This window comes from Halichoerus grypus, chromosome 7 (assembly GCF_964656455.1).
Source record: "Halichoerus grypus chromosome 7, mHalGry1.hap1.1, whole genome shotgun sequence".
In the NCBI taxonomy this organism is placed as follows: Eukaryota; Metazoa; Chordata; class Mammalia; order Carnivora; family Phocidae; genus Halichoerus; species Halichoerus grypus.
The window spans coordinates 60,693,918-60,712,241 of NC_135718.1; the positions used below are offsets into that span (position 1 = coordinate 60,693,918).

Sequence of the window (18,324 nt, forward strand, 5' to 3'; positions counted from 1 at the left end):
TGTTTTTTGACATGGGTCATATCTCTGCTCCTTCTGCCAAATGATTATGAAATATTCATGTCAAATTAGCATAAAGCACATCCTGTTTTATGAGGAAATATTGCAGAACAATATCTGATGCATAAAATATAAGTTTTCTATTTTCACACATAAGAACAGACTCCTATATATCATTTATTACTGGAGGTTCTTCCTCCAGTCACTGAAATTTTCCCTGTAGAATCTAGAACATAACAAACGTAAGTAAGTGTCTTGTGGTTTAAATACTTTAGGTCTTGGGGCGCCTGCGTGGCTCAGTCGTTAAGCGTCTGCCTTTGGCTCAGGTCATGATCCCAGGTCCTGGGATGGAGCCCCGAATTGGGCTCCCTGCTCAACAGGAAGCCTGCTTCTCTCTCTCCCTCTGCCACTCCCCCTGCTTGTATTCCCTCTCTTGCTGTGTCTCTCCGTCAAATAAAAATAAGTAAAACTTTAAAAAAGACTTTAGGGGCGCCTGGGTGGCTCAGTCGGTTAAGCGACTGCCTTCGGCTCAGGTCATGATCCCAGGGTCCTGGGATCGAGCCCTGCATCAGGCTCCCTGCTCGGCGGGAAGGCTGCTTCTCCCTCTCCCATTCCCCTGCTTGTGTTCCCTCTCTCATGTCTCTCTCTCTGTCAAATAAATAAATAAAATCTTTAAAAAAAATAAAAAGACTTTAAAAAAATAAAAAATAAATAAATACTTTAGATCTTAAAATTTGTATAGACTATTCCTTAAAAATCATTTTGTCATTATGCAATTTGGGGAGAGAGGACATTAAAGAGGAGATGCTAAAGGAATCTTCATCTGTAGGGTTTTTTTCTTCCCTCCATGTTGAGCAGGGTAGAGGGTGGGGTCACAGTGATGTAGGCAGGCTGTTCCAAGGACCCAGAGGGGGTCCCTCGAAACTAGCCAAGAGGGTCCTTGGCTTTGCACAGGATAGAATTCAAACTAGAGCCGGTAGGAAGTGAGAACAGAATTTATTGAAGACATACAGCAGATAAAGACAGAATCTGAAAAAGACTCAGGAGGGAAAAAGAGCTTGAGTCTCATCTTTGCTTGGGGTTTGGGGTTTTTATTGAGAACTGCAGTCTGGTGTACGCATCCTCTCAGGCATCCAGGAACTGAACAAAGATGAGTGCTCAGGTGTCCATAAGTCACTTCTAACCTGGAACCAGGGGTCTTGGCGTCAAGGTGTATGGGGTCAGTGATTGTGGAAAATGTCCATGATAATCTCACCCTGTCACTCCTTAGAGTTATCTACTGTGCTGGAAAACTCCAAAGAAATCATGAACTCCTTGATCCTTACAAGAAGGACATACATTAAGGCATGTATAAGGTGAGGGTGAGGGTCCTAGCAAGAATAGTAGCAGGAAAAGGAGAAAAACAAAACAAAACAAAACGTTTTTTCATCACATCCCTTCAGTTTCCCTATCTCAAGAGGTAGCTGATTTATAAATGCTCAAGGTTTAGATGGTACATTTCGGTTCTGTATATATCATGAATGTGAATGGTATACGTGATATGGTGACTTATAATGAGAAATATGTATTTGGTCTTTGCCCCACTTCCTGGCACAGAGTTCCTAAAACCCTTCGAATTTCCTAAGTTACAGCAGTAAAGGTGTCCTGTTTTGTTAATGAGGTGACTTGGAAAACAACTAAGGATGGGGGAGAGTTGAGGGGCCTGGGTGGCTCAGTCCCTGCGCATCAGACTCTTGATTTCCACCGGGGTCCTGAGGTCAAGCCCCACGACCGACTGGCTCTGCACTCAGCAGGGAGTCTACTTGACCCTCTCCCTCTGCTCCTCCCCCCCCAACCCTGACCTCTCTCTCTCTTTCTCTCTCAAATACATAAATAAATAAAATCTACAAAAAAAAAAAAAAGGATGGGGTCTGGTTGCCAGGGGAGCCAACCATGTGTGATTAGAGTGTTGAAACTTTCAGCCCCATGGCCCTGACCTCCGAGGAAGGAAAAGGGGCTGAGTCAATCACAAATGACCAATGATTTCATCAGTCCTACCTATGTAATAAGCCTCCATAAAAACCCAAATGGAGGGGGTTCAGAAAGCTTTGGCATTGGTGAAACTGAACACATCCATGTGCCACCGGGTCAGGTCCTAAACTCCAGGGGAACAGAGGCTCCTTTGTTCCTTATCTCTTCATCTCGCTTTAATATCCTTTGTAAAAAACCGATAATCTAGGGAGCAAAGAAACTGGTTTCCTGAGTATGTGAGCCACTTTAGCAAATTAATGGAACCCAAGGAGGGGGTTGTGGGAACCTCTCATTTCTAGCCAGTGGCTCAGAACTTGGGCTCGACCTCAGGAGTGGTGGGCAGTCTTGTGAGCCTGAGCCCTTCACCTGCAGAATCTGATGATATCTCTAGATAAACAAATAGTATCAGAACTGGGTGAATGATAGGACTTCCAGCTGGTGTTGGAGAATTGCTCGGTGGTGTGAAAAAAAACCCACACATTGTAATTGGAATCAGAATCATAGTGTGTGATCATCAAAAAAATAAAAGAGAAAAGTATTTTGATTTATTAAATTTTCTTCCTCAGATGAAGCGGTCGGGCTAAGGACAATTAAACTCACACAGTTTCATAACTGGATTTTAGGGAAGTAAATCAATGTAAGAAAAAACCCTACTACTAACGTAACTATTTTGAGAGAGTGGACAGGATATTGACAAAGACTCTCTCCTTCACCAAACTTCAGTCAGATTTCTATGAGCCCTTTTCTTATGTAAGCCTCCACATTGGTCCCTGTCCTGTCCTTACCTGCATAGCCCTGGAGTAACAAGAATCCTGCTCAGTTTTCCAAGACTCCCCCACTCACGATGCCTGAATCTGATCAAATTCCTCATCTCCCACCTTTAATACCTGAGTACCTCAGCCTCTCTTCAGCAACAGTCATGTCAAGTCAGTTTAGCAAGAATCCCCCTACCCTGCCATCTCCGCTTAGTACATTTTCCATCGCTGACCCCTTCACTCTAGTGATTGGCTGGAAATCTCCACTTACCCTTGCTGCATTCAGAGTCGAGCCCCACCGCTCTCCCCTGTTGCAATTGTCTTGACACCCTATTGCAATAGTCCTGAATAAAGTCTTTATCGTTTAACAAGTGTCAGAATAATTTTTCTTTAACATTATTCAGATTTGCGGACAGAAACTTGGGAGGAGAGTTGGCCGTAGCGTGCAAGCCAATTGTACACATCTCCTCCCCACTTCAAGTTTGGCAACTGTCAAGTTTAGAGTGGGAACTCAGTGGCTGTGAGAATATCTACACCACAGAAATCATCAAACAGTACAAATCAGGGCTTCCCTTGGTCCTCCCTTCCCCCACCCCCACCACTAGTTAAACATTTACAGGCACATTACCAGCTGGAGGTGACTGTGAAGGGTCTCATCCCAAGTCCCAGACTGGGCTGCTATGACGGGTTTGCATTTATCCTATTAGTATGGGGCCCTGAGCACAAGTCTACTGCCAAGTCCCAGGTCCAAATTAAGACAATAACTCGCTACAGCCATCCCAGGAGACATTACTTCATGACTGCTCTAGCTAGGATGATTATACACTCACTTCCCTGTTTATGTCTGTTTTAAGTCTGATTTAGAACTTGTCCCAGAGTTTTCATCTTGTAACAAAAGTATTACCCTTAATAGTTGAATGTTTCAAAAGGCGAAATGGATTCAATAGATTTCCACTTTGTACCTCCAGCTTCTGCCATGGTCTGGTCTTGTGTGTGAGGCGCATGTGCCATGATTAGAATTCTCACTTCAACATGTGTAGAAAATCTGAATGATGATTTAATACGTAGATAAAACAAACATTCATCCCCACATTGATATTTGGTAAAATCTGGAAGATGACCAGTGATAATTCATCTCTTTTTCTGACCCTTTCAAAAAGCCCCATTTCAGGGCATAGGCAGAGTGCCTACTGGCAAAATGAAGGATGCTCTGCCCCTAGCAACTGGTACCTCCTTCCAGCCAAGGTGTGGAAAGGAAAAGTATCCCATGCTGCTGCTGGCACTGGTCAGCCAGTGGGTGGACAAGTTCCATGACCTGTGCTGGAGTCTGAAGATGCACAAAGCTGTCAGGCCTCCAGAAGGAGAACTCAGTGACAACTATGAGAAATTATAGCTCAGAAGGATGAGAAATCTATGTGAAAATTTGAGTCTAAGCAGTTCTGCTGTACTGCTCATAAAGTCTCTTCAAGGTTAGTAATATTCTTAAGAGGACTATATTGTGTAAGACTGATGAATCACAAACCTGTACCTCTAAAACAAATAATACATTATATGTTTTAAAAAAAAAGAAGAAGAAGAAGATAGTAGGAAGGGAAAAATGAAAAATGAAGGGGGGAAATCGGAGGGGGGAGATGAACCATGAGAGACTATGGACTCTGAGAAACAAACTGAGGGTTCTAGAGGGGAGGGGGGATGGGGGATGGGTTAGCCTGGTGATGAGTATTAAAGAGGGCACCTACTGAATGGAGCACTGGGTGTTATATGCAAACAGTGAATCATGGAACACTACATCAAAAACTAATGATGTAATGTATGGTGATTAACATAACATAATAAAATAAAATTTAAAAAAAAAAGAGGACTATATCCAAAGTCAGTTTAACAAATGCAACTGCAAAATATGCATTTACGTTATCACTCAGTAAAGCATCACTTTTGGGGGCACCTGGGTGGCTCAGTCAGTTGAGTGTCTGCCCTCACTCAGGTCATGATCCCAGAGTCCCAAGATCGGGATCGGGATGGAGCCCCGCCTCCGGCTTTCTGCTCAGCAGGAGTCTGCTTCTCCCTCTGTCCCTCAACCCTCTCAAGCTCTCGCGCCCTCTCTCTCTCTCTCTCTCTCAAGTAAATAAATAAAATCTTTTTAAAAAAATAAAGCATCACTTTTCAAAAATCAAAAATCATTTAAATTCAGTTTCTCCCTTTTCTGTTTCAAATTTTCTTGTGCATATAAAAAAGAAGCACCAGCTGTCAGCGGGTTGGCTCCATTAGCAGGAGAAAAGCTTTCCACACAGATGACACTAGCTTTATATCAGAATCATCAGGGCCTTCAAATAGAAAAATCAATCAAGGGGCGCCTGGGTGGCTCAGTCGTTAAGCGTCTACCTTCGGCTCAGGTCATGATCCCAGGGTCCTGGGATCGAGCCCTGCATGGGGCTCCCTGCTCCGCGGGAAGCCTGCTTCTCCCTCTCCCACTCCCCATGCTTGTGTTCTGCTCTCTCTGTGTCTTTCTCTGTCAAATAAATAAATAAATAATCTTTAAAAGAAAAAAAAGAAAAATCAATCAACTTAATTCTATAGTGGTCCTCTCTCTCTTTTTTTTTTCATCCAATTCATAGAAGCAAAGTCAACCTTTGGGAATTTCCTTCTATTGAAAGTGAAACATCCGACATAGCGGCGAATATTATTATAAATTCAGCTTTTAAGTTTATTTGAGGAAAAAACATCATTTTTGCAGGGAGGATATAAATATGAATTTCAGTGGAGCATAGCATGGCAAAAACAACATTTTTACTAAATTAAGAAACCTATGCAGTAGAGATGTTATTGGAATTAGTTGTGTTGCACACATAATTCATAATTGCCTCCAAATAACTTATGATTCTACCCACCCAAGTAGATGTTGTATTGCTTCTCTTTTATATACAAAGAGTAACTGAACTACAAATTTTGGTGATTGAACCAATGTTGAGTAAAAGCAAAACAAATAAACTTCAGCACAGCAATATTTATATAATATACATATATATACATATATATATTGCTGCTGGCCATCAATTGGATTTTAGAAAGCTCTGAGCTTTTAAAAATTATCTCATAATTCAACCTATGTATACTACAACAGAATTGATCATTTTTGTAAATGAGTCCTCTATATTTTGTATGTATTTTGTGAGAATCAGTTAAAATATTTTAATGAAAAAACTTAACCAATAGAGCTTTTACAAATGGCAATAATGAAAATCAGAGCATGCAAATGGAAAGACGTTAAAATGGTTTTTTCTTCAAAGGTTCAGAAGGAAATTAGAAAAGCTCAAATGGAATTGATGATTTAACTTCAAAATTCCACAGTTGTCTCTTAGAACATGCCATCTTCCAAAAGTGAAGAATATTTTGATGGCATTTCTATTTCTACCTGGCTAAATTGTTATTCTCTAATATACTGAAAATAAATTGATACAACATATAGTTTTGCCACATTTAAATCAGGTGAAACAAGCAAAAGGATTATTGAAACAACTCACTGATGAAGTTTTGCCTTATAAAATATTTGGTAAAATATTTATCATTCACAGGTGTTATTTTTGAAAATAGCCTTTGAATGGCTCTCTTCTATAAGATTCCCCAATACAATAAAACAATGTGATGGCCAGTAAATATTTCTAAAGGGATATAATTTTAATGATTTTCAGCACCCCTCTCACTCTTGAAAATCTCCAGGTTTGAAAGAAAAATTACATGATTGCTCTTGCCATATCCCATCCGAGAAGAAATGACTGGACTTTTCTATCCTGGGACCCAGGGTGAGACAATAGAGAACTCAGAATATAGCACCATTTCCATCTTTTTGCTTCTGGCTCATACTTTGAGGATTGATTTTTCCTTTTAAGCACCTGGTGTTTTGAGTGCTCCACGTGGTTGAACCTGTGGGTGGTCTGGGAAAACTGACATAAGCTGTAAGTAAATTGTCTGGGTGCTCCACGGAAACTACTCAACAACAATATTGGGCATATTTATGGCATCAGTCCTCACGTAAAGGTTTACTTTTACCATTTTATCATTTTATTTTCCTTAGTAAGAGACAAAACAAAAATTGTGATTGACCAGAATTTCTTCCTTTCCAAATTGCCCTCATATCTTGTATAATTAAATATAGTGAATGACAGATTAGCCAGTGGCTTTATTTACTCCCTTGAAGAACTGCTTCATTCAATGACAAATAGAAGGGTGTAGATTAGCCATAGCAGTTTCCTGCTTTAAACAAAGGAGTGAAAGAATGAGTTCCTTGGAAAAAGTGGAAGTTCTGAGTTTGAGTTCGAAGTCTGAGGAAGCCATCTCTGATGGGTGATGTGAGGTGATACTCAAGTCCTAACTCTCAGTATCTCAGAATGTGACCTTATTTGCAAATAGAGTCTTTGTAGATGTAATTAGCGAAGTTATAAGGTCTTACTAGAGAAGGGTGGAACTTCCATCCAATGTGACTGGTGTCCTTAAAGAAGAGGGAAATGTGGACACAGACACACCTGGAGAATGCCTCGTGAAGGCAAAGGCAGAGCCTAGAGTGTTGCACCTACAAGCCAAGGAATGTCAGGGATCGGTGGCTGTCCGAGAAGCATGGAACAAATTCTCCCTCAGAGCCCTTAGAAAGAACCAACTCCACCAACACTTTGGTTTTAGGTTTCTAACCTCCAGAGCTGTGAGATAATAAATTCCTCTTAAGAAAGCCATCCAGTTTGGGATACTTTGTCACAGCAGTCCTAGGAATGAATACGCTATCTAATCCCTCTGAAACCCAGTTCCCTCTTCCGTATAAATGAGGACACTATTAATATCCACTCTCAGGCTGGTGAAAATTAAAGTCATTAATGTTTGGTGGAAAGCGCTGTGTGAACTCTAGAGTACTGAACCCATGACACAGACACTTCTGAAGTAAGAGACCAGCCCACAATTTCCCTTCTCTGAGATCTTCTGAGGAACATCCATTGCACCCTGACCCAAGGAGGCCACCAGATCTCTCCTGGGAATTCAGAAATTCTGGTCATTCTCTACAGGGCACCTGACCTGAGCCACCTTTTCCCCTGTGCCCTGGGAGCAGGGAAAGGCAGTCTGAAGAAAGAAAGGGAAGAAGCAGAAGCCCAAAAGAAGCAGAGACATGAGGTCATGTGGTCCCAGAGGAGAGAGCAAGAGATGCCTGAGTGGTTCCTCATTCTTGCTTCGCATCCCTTCCTCTAGGCACAGAGCATCCCCAGCCTGCCTCGTTTCCTGTCTTCCTTTCCTGTTGCTGGGGAGAAGTCAGCATCACTGGAAAATATCAATACATACACTGGCAGTACAAAGGTAGAATGTAAGAGGTAGACATGAGGGGGGAAGGAGAGGAGAGAGAGAGATAGAAACGGAAAGACTTAAACTCACCTTTCTATTCTCTCTCTTTTTTTTTTAAGATTTTATTTATTTATTTGACAGAGAGAGACACAGCCAGAGAGGGAACACAAGCAGGGGGAGTGGGAGAGGGAGAAGCAGGCTTCCCGCTGAGCAGGGAGCCCGATGTGGGGCTCGATCCCAGGACCCTGAGATCTTGACCTGAGCTGAAGGCAGTCGCTTAACGACTGAGCCACCCAGGCGCCCCTCTATTCTCTTTTGATAGTTTAATGCAAATCCTATAACCCTCAATCCCTATCCCACTGAAACACTACCAGAGGCATAATCACTGCATATTAGTGACATCACTCCTACTGGTTTTGAAAAAAAATATAGCTAAGTGACCTTTGATAACATTATTTAACTTTTGAGATCTCAATTTCATCATCTATACATTGGTTGAATAAACTATACCAGTAGTTCATAAAACTGGGGACCCTGGAGGTCTAGGGATCTTTGATATTTTCTGTGTTTTAAAGTAATTAATAAAACTTTCTAATTTACTTGTCACCAACCCTTACAAGCCAACTAGAATGTAAAGTTTCTTTGCGTTTAGCTACTCCTCAGGCTGATAACAAGTTAGAACAAAAACATTAGCCTTTGGTTAATTATTCTAATGAATTTTTGATAGATTTAAAGATTTCAAACCATAAGGTTCTAGGTAGCAATGAGTATTTCTGTAAGAAAGAAGCTAGAAACAAAACAAAAAAAAAGTGATTTCTAAGCTCTATTTTGGCTTTCATATCCCAAAAGTCTTCAATTTTAAAAATTTGAAGGAAGAAGTCACTTAAAAAAAAAAAAAAATAGGATCCAAGCCCTTGAATATCACACAGATGGCAAAGGAACAGCACCTCCAACTTCTAATTTCCTCTCATATAGAAAGATAAAACTGTGTCAAAAAACAAAAAACAACAACAAAAAAACACTTCTCTTGAACCAGGAGTATCTGGGTGAATTCCAGTGTTCCAAAAATAAAACAACTAAATTCACTGGTTTCATTTGATCAGTCAAAGCCAGATAAATAAAGCGTCTCTCAAGCCAAGGCCTTCCTATCTGTTCTGTTTTGTTTTTACCCTATAGTTACTAGTCAGCAAAACCCTATCCCCGTTGCCATGAATCACTCAGATCTCAAGAAATTAACTCTCTGTGAACTCCCAATAAATCATCTTGTTTCTAAAACGGAAGAGAGGGTGTGAAATTAAAACCACTAAAAAGCAAATTTTGGAAGTAAATGTTTGTTATAAACCCTTTACACTTAGTTGAGGCCACATAAACCTTAGGTAATGCTGGTGGCACTGCAGGAAGGCTAAATGGCCAGCGTTGCCAAAAGGAAAATGAAAACCATAAACTGCACGAGTTGATGAGGAACTCTAGAATCAATACACATGGAGGTATACCAGCAAAGTGCAAGGGCTGTAGGCAGTCCCACTCGGACGCCAGAGCTGAGAAATGAACGTCTCACAAAGTACAGGACGGTTATGACCAAGGAGTCGGACTGCCTGAGAGCTTCTCAGAAGCAACACTCTGCCTTGATCAATTCTGTATTCTCCTGGGAGCCTAGTGTTAAGCCCAGGATGTTACTTAATGATCCCTAGAAAGTCAAAGAGCATTTTCAGGTGGGTTGTAAGCTACTTGACTTATGTAATTTAACTAAGTGGTTGAAACTGGAACCTGTACAGAACGAGGTAAATTTAATAAAATCCCACCTAGGCCTGTATTTCTGGCCTCCGATCCTTTCAAGAAAGAAAAGGAAGCAAAACTAGGGGAGATAAGAGCACTGTTTAGTTTGGAGTCACATACACAAAACTCCTGAATTTTAGACCTTTGACAGTACCCTCAAGTGAGGTTAGTCACGACCAGGAACTACTCTGACACGACAGAATAAAGAAGACAAGCATCATACAACTTTATAACCTTCTCTCTCTTTCCTGGACTGTCTCTGAGTAATACCTTTGTAAATATCCTAACTATCTTATGAGTAGCCAAAGGGGTTAAAAGCAATTATATGTAAACATTTCTACTGCAATATCTGTAACCCTCTTCAGTTATTTCTTAATTTTTCTAGCGTACCAGTAGCCTCAGAAAATAGTGATGGCTCTGTGAGGAGCTTCTCAAAGTCAGCAAAATCATGAAATCAAATCTGCCTAGTCCAGGCAGTTCTCCAGTAGATGGGCCAACCACCCAGCACACCTAAGCAAAGAATGTACCAAAAAGGAACTCTGGCTTTTTCTCTGAAGCACCAGGGCTTAGACCAGTGCAGGTCACATAGCTACTGTGACAGCTAAACATACCCACTGTCCACAGCCTCCTTCCTGGAAAAGCAGAATGGGAGATTATTCCTGCATAGGTTTCCATGATGTACACCATAAGACTCACTAGCATGGCCAAGGCTGATTGGTCCAGGGGTCAATCCTGAGGCAAGTCACCCACCAAAGGCCAGCAGAAGTCTATGGAGTAATCTGACAGAAGAACCTGGCCAGTAGGGATGCTGTGTACTTGATAGTGAGCAGCTAATCCAGTGAGATTCTCAGGGAGTTTCAGTAATTCCAGAAAAGTCAGAAATCAAGAGAGCAATATGGAAGCCAAGAGTATATAGAGAAAAGTCAGTAAGCACAGGTCATGAGACAGCAGAAACCACAAGTCAGAGAAGAGTGTAGAAAAAGAAGATACTCAGCAGCAGATAACATAAAATCTCTACAGAAAGTGAGGAAGGACAAGCTTATTCAGGAATATGGCTGAGTCTGAGGGAACAAGAATAAGAGTGATGGTCAGACACTTACAGGTTGAATTTTGTCACCCAAAAATTCCTATATTGAAATCCCAATCCTCGGTACTTTGGTATTCGACCTTATTTGGATATAAGGTCTTTAAAGAGGTAATCAAGTTGAAATGATGTCATGGGGGGGATGTTAATCCAATATGACAGGCCTCATAAAAAGGGGAAACTTGGAGACAGACAAACACAGAGATGAGCAAAGATGGAGATGGTGTGTCTACAAGGCAAGGAACACCAAAGATCACCAGCAAGCCACTGGAAGCTAGGCTAGGAGCATAGAATAAATTCTCCCTCATGGTCCTCACAGGAAGCAACCCCACCAAATTACTGTGAGACAGTAAATTTCTGCTATCGAAGCCACCCAGCTTTTGAAACTGTGTGAAGGCAGCCGTACGGAACAAACATACCTAGAGCTAGTACTGACTCAGAAACATCTGCTCTGTTCCTTGGGGCCAACTGTTTGGCTACCGGGCAGATTTCCCATCCTCTCTCCTGCTCATGTAGCCCCACGATACCCACCATTACCTGAGATACCCGGAGCTTCTCTGAAACCTGAAACACCGAGCCAACGCCACAGGAGTGCAGCAATGTTTAGGAATGAATAAATGAAGCAGTTGGAAGCAAAGAAGCTGCTGCCTCCTGATCCTCAAATCAGAGGATCAGGCAATTTGAAGCAACGTTCTAGAGAGCTTCAGGGAGTGGCATTCATCCAGCAACCTCCATACTGCTTAGCAGAGCAGGAGGAGATAGTAGGTGAAGCCAGGAGACCGACATCCCGACAAGCTTTCTTCTGGGCGAGTGATCCTGTCTCCCAGCCACTGGTTCTTCCCATCTGAGCCACTCTCTCTAATACAACAGCTCCTGAAGGAAAGAATGGAGACCAATTTCTACTATTCGAGGTCTGCAATGCAGCAAACACTCAAGAAGCCAGCAGTATCTCTGAGGGAATCCCTTCAACTACCCAAAACAGTTGCTTTCAATGGTTAACCAGGGACCAGAGCACACGAGTACTTTCTGGGTTCTTTCAGCCTTTGCTTTCACCCTAAAGCTCAGTCTCCCACAGCCTGATTCACTGGATGCGTGGCACGAGGAAAGAATTGGCACGTGTCGTGATTCAGCATCTGGGTCTCCTCTTTATTTTGAATGCACTCAAAATAAATTCTTTTGAAAGCACATTCTCTCCATTCAAGTTCTACTTCAAGACTTCACAATAGAGGGCACCTCCAGGATTCTCATTGTTGGCGGCGGCTGAATGGGGCTGCTGAACAATACTTTCGGAAAGAAAGGAAGACTTGGGATGGAAACAGGTGAAAGCCTTTCCAAGCTTCCGAGAGAGACAGGGCTCAGTGTCCAAACTGCCTTCTAGGTGGTCAGACAGCCTTGCTCATTATTTGCAGTGAATGGAGAGACTCCAACCCAGCCCTGGACAAGGTGGCAAGTGAGCATGCAACTTTGCTGCTGATTCAATGTTTATATCACACATTTTAACATTTGATTTACGTTACCTTTTTACACCTTTAGGCTTTCCAGAGGAGCGTTAAGGGAAACTAATAATTTTTGAGTACTTTCCTTCTGCTTGACAATATAATGGGCTCACAGTTGACCTCATTTTATCTTCACAAAATCCCTGTAGGTGAATACTTTTATCTTCATTTTAAAGAGGAGTAAACCAGCTCAGAAAGGTTAGGTAACTCAGCTACTGTCACACAGGTAATAATTTTTCTAAAACTGAGCATTTGTCTAGAACATAATGTCTATCTTGAATCCTTATTACATCAAGGATAAAATGTTAATCATGGTAGGGGTGCCTGGGTGGCTCAGTCGGTTAAGCATCCCACTCTTGGTTTCAGCTCAGGTCGTGATCTCAGGGTCGTGGGATTGAGCCCTGTGTCATGCTCTGCACTCATCACGGAGTCTGGTTGAGATTCTCTCTCCCTCTGCCCCTCCCACTCATTCTCTTTCTCTCTCTCTCACTCTCTCTATCTCTCAAATAAATATATCTTTTAAAAAAATGTTAATCATGGTCAATTCTGAGTAAACTCACCTCAGGATGTCTGTCTTCTCTGTTATACCTGGTGAGGGGTGGAGAGGCAAGGTGGCAGGGTGGGGACAGCACAAAGCCAGGGCTTTTGAGGTATCTGGTTTTTGAGTGTCATCCATCCACCATCCCTAAGATCTAACTCTTCCCCTTAGTCCCAGGATGTCATTATCTTTCCACGCTGTATCCACTGAGGTGACATCTGCATTTCCATCAGGTTCCTGGGCATGCTACCCATGCTGAATTCCAGTCCCACTTCCCTTTTCTTGACCTAGAAGACTCTTGGGCCCACTGGCTCTCCCACAGTTCTCTGCCCCTCTCAAGGTCATGACCAAAAAAAAAAAAAAAAACACAAATGGCCTCTCATGTCTTTTCTCTCACTATTGCTTCTGCCCTGAGTTCCAAAACTGTATTCCAAAACTGCAGGGCAAGAAATTATTCTTTTTCCCCTTTTTCCTCTCATCATTCTTTCTGTGGCCTCCCTTTCCTAAAGCATAAGGAAGCCATGCAACTGTGAAAATACACTGTTAATACTTGAAGACATTGCCATGCTACCTTTTGCTCTGTGGTGACTAAAGTAATTACAACTGGGTTACTATCATGGTTAAAATTTCATCCATATAAGTCATCATCTTTTACATTAATCACTCCCCATGATATAACCGGCATAATTTCTAATCAAAAAATATCATGGAAGATCTTCAAGAGAAATGTATAAACTCTGCAGTAAAAATGATAGCAATATAGGTATCCCAGTTCCCCTCGCTAGAGAAGAGAAGGCGACTCATACGGATATAAACTGAGGTCCCTATGCAGAGTTAAGGTGTGAATAATGCACAGAATAATAAGTACTCTCCACCTTACTTAGATTGCAGATTAAATTGTCTGGCTTAATTGCTCTCTAAAAGTTCCACTTACCTAATATTCTTCTTGCTTCGCTCTGGCATGGTCTGAAATAGTCACCATCAATGGACTGGGTGATAATTTCCCGTCACTGCCTCCAAAAGACCCCCAGCTAAATGAGATTGAATCCAAATGTCAGCAGATTTTTCTGGTCTCAGGATAAAAACACAGTCAAATAACTTCAACAACCTGAATTTTCTGTCCAGGTCCCCACTGAACTCAATGGAATTCCAATCCCCCTTGCCAAGCCCTCACCCCAACACAAAAAGGAACCTTGCAGGTGCTGAACACAGGGCTGCCTCCCCCACTACAATCACCAGGCACCACCTGCCACGATGATGAGGTCCCTCGTGAAAGCAAGCTCCCCTGCACCAGCCTGCTACAAGTTCCAAAATTCTTGCCATTAATCTCCTTTTGGCTGGAGCACTGAATGTCACTGCATTTTAAACAAATGTATAATCTGCAAAGTATGCTATTATACAAGTCATTATTAGGGTAAAATTAAGTTACTAGCTGCAGTAAAAAGGAAACCCCTACACAGAAGGGAAAGACAGAATGAGGATCATGAAGCAAATTAGAAGCTACAGCAGCGGGCACAGCGGGGACAGCGCAGAGGGTCAGTATTGGGAGTGAGAATTGTGGAGGAAAAGTCAGGATCACACAGGATGGAAATTACATGGTCAAAAGGATACTAGGTCTAACCCTCCCAAACAGAAAACAAAGTAACATAACTGGCTCTTCAAGTCAGGCCCAAAGGGAGAAAGAACCTCTCTTGAGAAAGGAGTCAAGAATGTTTAGGCAAGTTGAAATTTATCAGCAGAGTCATCAGCTACAAAATGATGGGCAGGGTAGGACGATTTAACAAATCCGCCCTCCTGTGGATTCATTTTATCCACAGTTAAGAAAGGAGCTCAAACCTTTAATGAAGTGATAACAAGATGATTGCAAGGGTAACTAAACTTAAACACAGTATTTCAGATGTGCTCGAGCTGGTGCCACAAACAGCAAGTCTGTTACTTCCCTTGATTGAACACTGTACTCTGATCAATGTAGCTCTCCTAGTCCATTCAGGCTATTATAACAAAATACCATGGACTGGGCTGACTGGCTTATAAACAACAGAAATTTATTCTCACAGTTCTGGAGGCTGCGAAGTCCAAGATCAAGGTGCTGGCAGAATCAATGTCTGCTGAGGGCCTGCTTCCTGGTTCACAGACAGTTTTGTTTTGTTTTGTTTGTTTGTTTTTTCTGTGTCCTCATTGTCCTCATGTGGCAGAAGGACAGAGAGAACTCTCTGGGTCTCTTTTCTAAGGTCACTGATCCCATTCATAAGGGCTCCAGCTTCATAATTTAATCACCTCCCAAAGGCCCCACCTCCAAATACATCACATTAGGGCTTAATTTTCTACATACGAATTTTGGGGAGACACAAACATTCAGCGCAGAGCAGAAACCTAAAGTAATCTTTCTCTAGACAAAGCCTCATGCCAGCATCTCAGACTCAACTCCTGGTCAGCAAAATCCTCAAGATCTTTTCACACTAACTTCCATCCAGTCCTGTACTTGGGCGATTTTATTTTTAACTCTTTGACTTTTAATCTAACAATTCCATATACTTGTCTCTGCTAAATGCAGCATTGCCAGTTTTAGCCCAGTATTTCAAACTTGAATTCCATCAGCTCTGCCTGTACTGATCTTCATACGTTTGTGTCACCTTACACTGCCCAATGATGCCTTCTAAGTTTATCTAAACAGGATAAAGCCAAAGAGGGAGCCCTGTGTCACAACACCAAGAACTTTCCAAGCTGATAATAATCAAAATTACACATTATCATCTGCCATCCCCGAAGGATGATGCTGATGAAAGTAATAAAAATGATGATGATGATGACGATGATCGATGCTCATGATCGCTCACATTGATTAATCATCGTGTGTCAAGCCCTGTGCCAAATGCTTCAAATGCGACATCCAGTTTATTTCCACAGCTATCATAGTAGGTAGGTTCAAACATCCCCAGTTACCAGTTGAGGAAATGGCAGCCAGCTTAGAGGAGTTACATAGCTTGTCCACGCTCACGCAGTTAGTCGGTGATGGAGCTGGAATTTTAAAAGCAGGCCATCTGCCTCTAGCACCTGACCCTTAAACACTCCATTCTGCTATTCCCATGGGACACAAGGTTTTATTCAAGCCCTTCTGAAACCAAGAGAGAAAAGCTGAAGGGGTCAAAGGTGGTGTGTGAAAACCAAATGATCTAGAAAAGAGGTCCTTGCCCTCCAGTAACTTACAATCCTGTTGGAGGGACAAGACTCAGAAAATAAAATATCTTAGAACAAAACAGTTTACTCTGGTGCTAAAACAATTGGACCTAAACATTCCTTTCCAGTTCAGTTCTCCAACTTTAAGGTTACCGGCTAGAACCTTATAGAGTCATACAGAAAAGGATGAAAGGAAAAAATGAACAGTCCTGCCCATTCAAGGATGCAGTAAAGAGGCTTTCTTCCCTCTAGAGACCCTGGCCCTAGGCTGCTTGGCCCTGGAGAATAACGGGGGGAGTAATTGAAGTCCACGGAATCTCTCCCACTGAATGTTCACACACTGCTAGGGGAGGGAGCTTCTCTCAGAAAAGGCCTGCAGAGCCAGTCCTTGGGTGTTCCCCCAATTAATATCGGAGGTGCCAGGGACTGCAATGCCCAGGCAATGAGCCATGGAAGCCCCAATCAAGCAGAAAAATATCCCCATTGAAGTGAGTGGTCTGAATTCTTCACGTCAGAGGCAGTAACCCCAGAATTAAATTTCATCAAGTTCAAAAATCTCATTACCAACCAGATTATCAATTATTATCTCAATGCCCAAAGATAACAAGTTATTCATGGTCTGTCATCCCAATTGTTTTCAGCAAGGAAATGAGAGAAAGTGCCTTCAGAAAGATCCATCTCCACAGCTCTAATTGTGTGACCTGGGGCAGTCACCGGGCCACTTCCAGACTGCTGTGAGAGTCACGCAAGATGATGAATGGGAAAACTGTCTCGTAACCTAGAAAGTATACCAACAAAGTTACTACTCATATTAGATGTTCCGGAATACATTATTACCTGTATTAGAAAGAGCCCCATACGATATGCAAGGTGCTCCATAATTGAACCCATCGACGTCGTGGGCCTTAGAATGTCTACCTTCTCACTCTACCTCAGTTATCCTTCCAACACTCCACACCCACATACTGTCCAGAGTGTCCGGTGCTTTTTTATGCCTCTCTTCCTTTGCGTTGGCAAAAGCATGCTGCTAAGGACACCAAATATTACTCTTAAAGAAATTTAATATTAAAACATACAGGAGCCTTAGATCCTCATTCATTTCTCATTATCTGACTTTATCCCCTCTAGGCAGAATATCTTAATAACCAAACATTTGCATAATGCCTTTCTTTTTATGTCCTTAATTCCAACCAATTGCTTCAGAATACTTCCCCATCCCTCTAAAGGTATCAAATCCAATTAACTGATATGTTAATTTTAGGTAACTTGGGATAGTCAGAGCACTTTGCCTGAACTATTATAAATCATAAACTAGAAAAGAGGACAAGGCCTCTGGACAAGAAAAATGTCAGAAATTTCTCCTCCTGCTTCTTTCATTAGGAGAATGATTATAGTGATGGGAGGAGTCTGGATTAAGAAAATAATCTTATGGGGGTTTAGGAAATATTTGTGAAACTTTCTCAGAGGTAGACTTAGCAGCTTTGTCTCATCTCCTGATATCTGGTGGATGTCATGTGTTTAATAAAATGTCCCAGTTCTTTGAGCCAAAGATCTTTGACATCTTCTAAGATATCCCATGACCCCAAGAAGTCATCATTGAAAAGGGTCCTGGACCAACACGTCTTGCCTCCACTACCTGGAAAGCCTGCTACTCTCTTTGCCTGAGAAATCCCGTTCTCCCTCGAAGAAGCAGCTGAGCCATCATACCTTCAAGTGTCTCCCCAGACATAGTGTCACGTGAGACAGGGCTCCAATCAGAATATTTACCTATTACAACATTCATAAAGTTGTAACTATTTGTATAAATCAATATTTTCCATAAGACTTCAGATGTTGTTTACCCGTCTTTGAGTCCAAAGCTCTTAGCACAGTGCCTGGCAACTAATAGCTTGAGAAAATATTTGTTTACGCGTCAAGAAAAAAATATTTACTAGGCTCTTGAAGAAGAATTATCCTCAGGGATGTCTCTTTGATTCCAAAGCCCACACACACTCAAAAATTTTTAAATGGAAGTTTAATTAGTGTTTCCATGTGCCATGCCCTTTTCATGGTAAAATTCCCAGATGCCCCAGAGGTATGGATAGATTCCCAAACCCTGTGTTTTGTCATCTACCTGCATTTTCCTCTGCATATTGTGATGGCTTGGTGGAGAGGAAATTGACAAGAGAAAAA

The 18,324-nt window shown here is 41.9% G+C and overlaps 1 long non-coding RNA gene across 1 annotated transcript in view; it reads right to left on the minus strand.

Annotated features, from left to right (window-relative positions):
* Positions 1-18,324, minus strand: part of LOC144382570 (uncharacterized) — a 372,453-nt gene that overhangs the window by 245,627 nt on the left and 108,502 nt on the right. Inside the window, exon 3 of the long non-coding RNA XR_013449753.1 lies at positions 13,910-14,006. This is a non-coding gene — a long non-coding RNA (uncharacterized LOC144382570). The remainder of the gene's footprint in view (positions 1-13,909; positions 14,007-18,324) is intronic.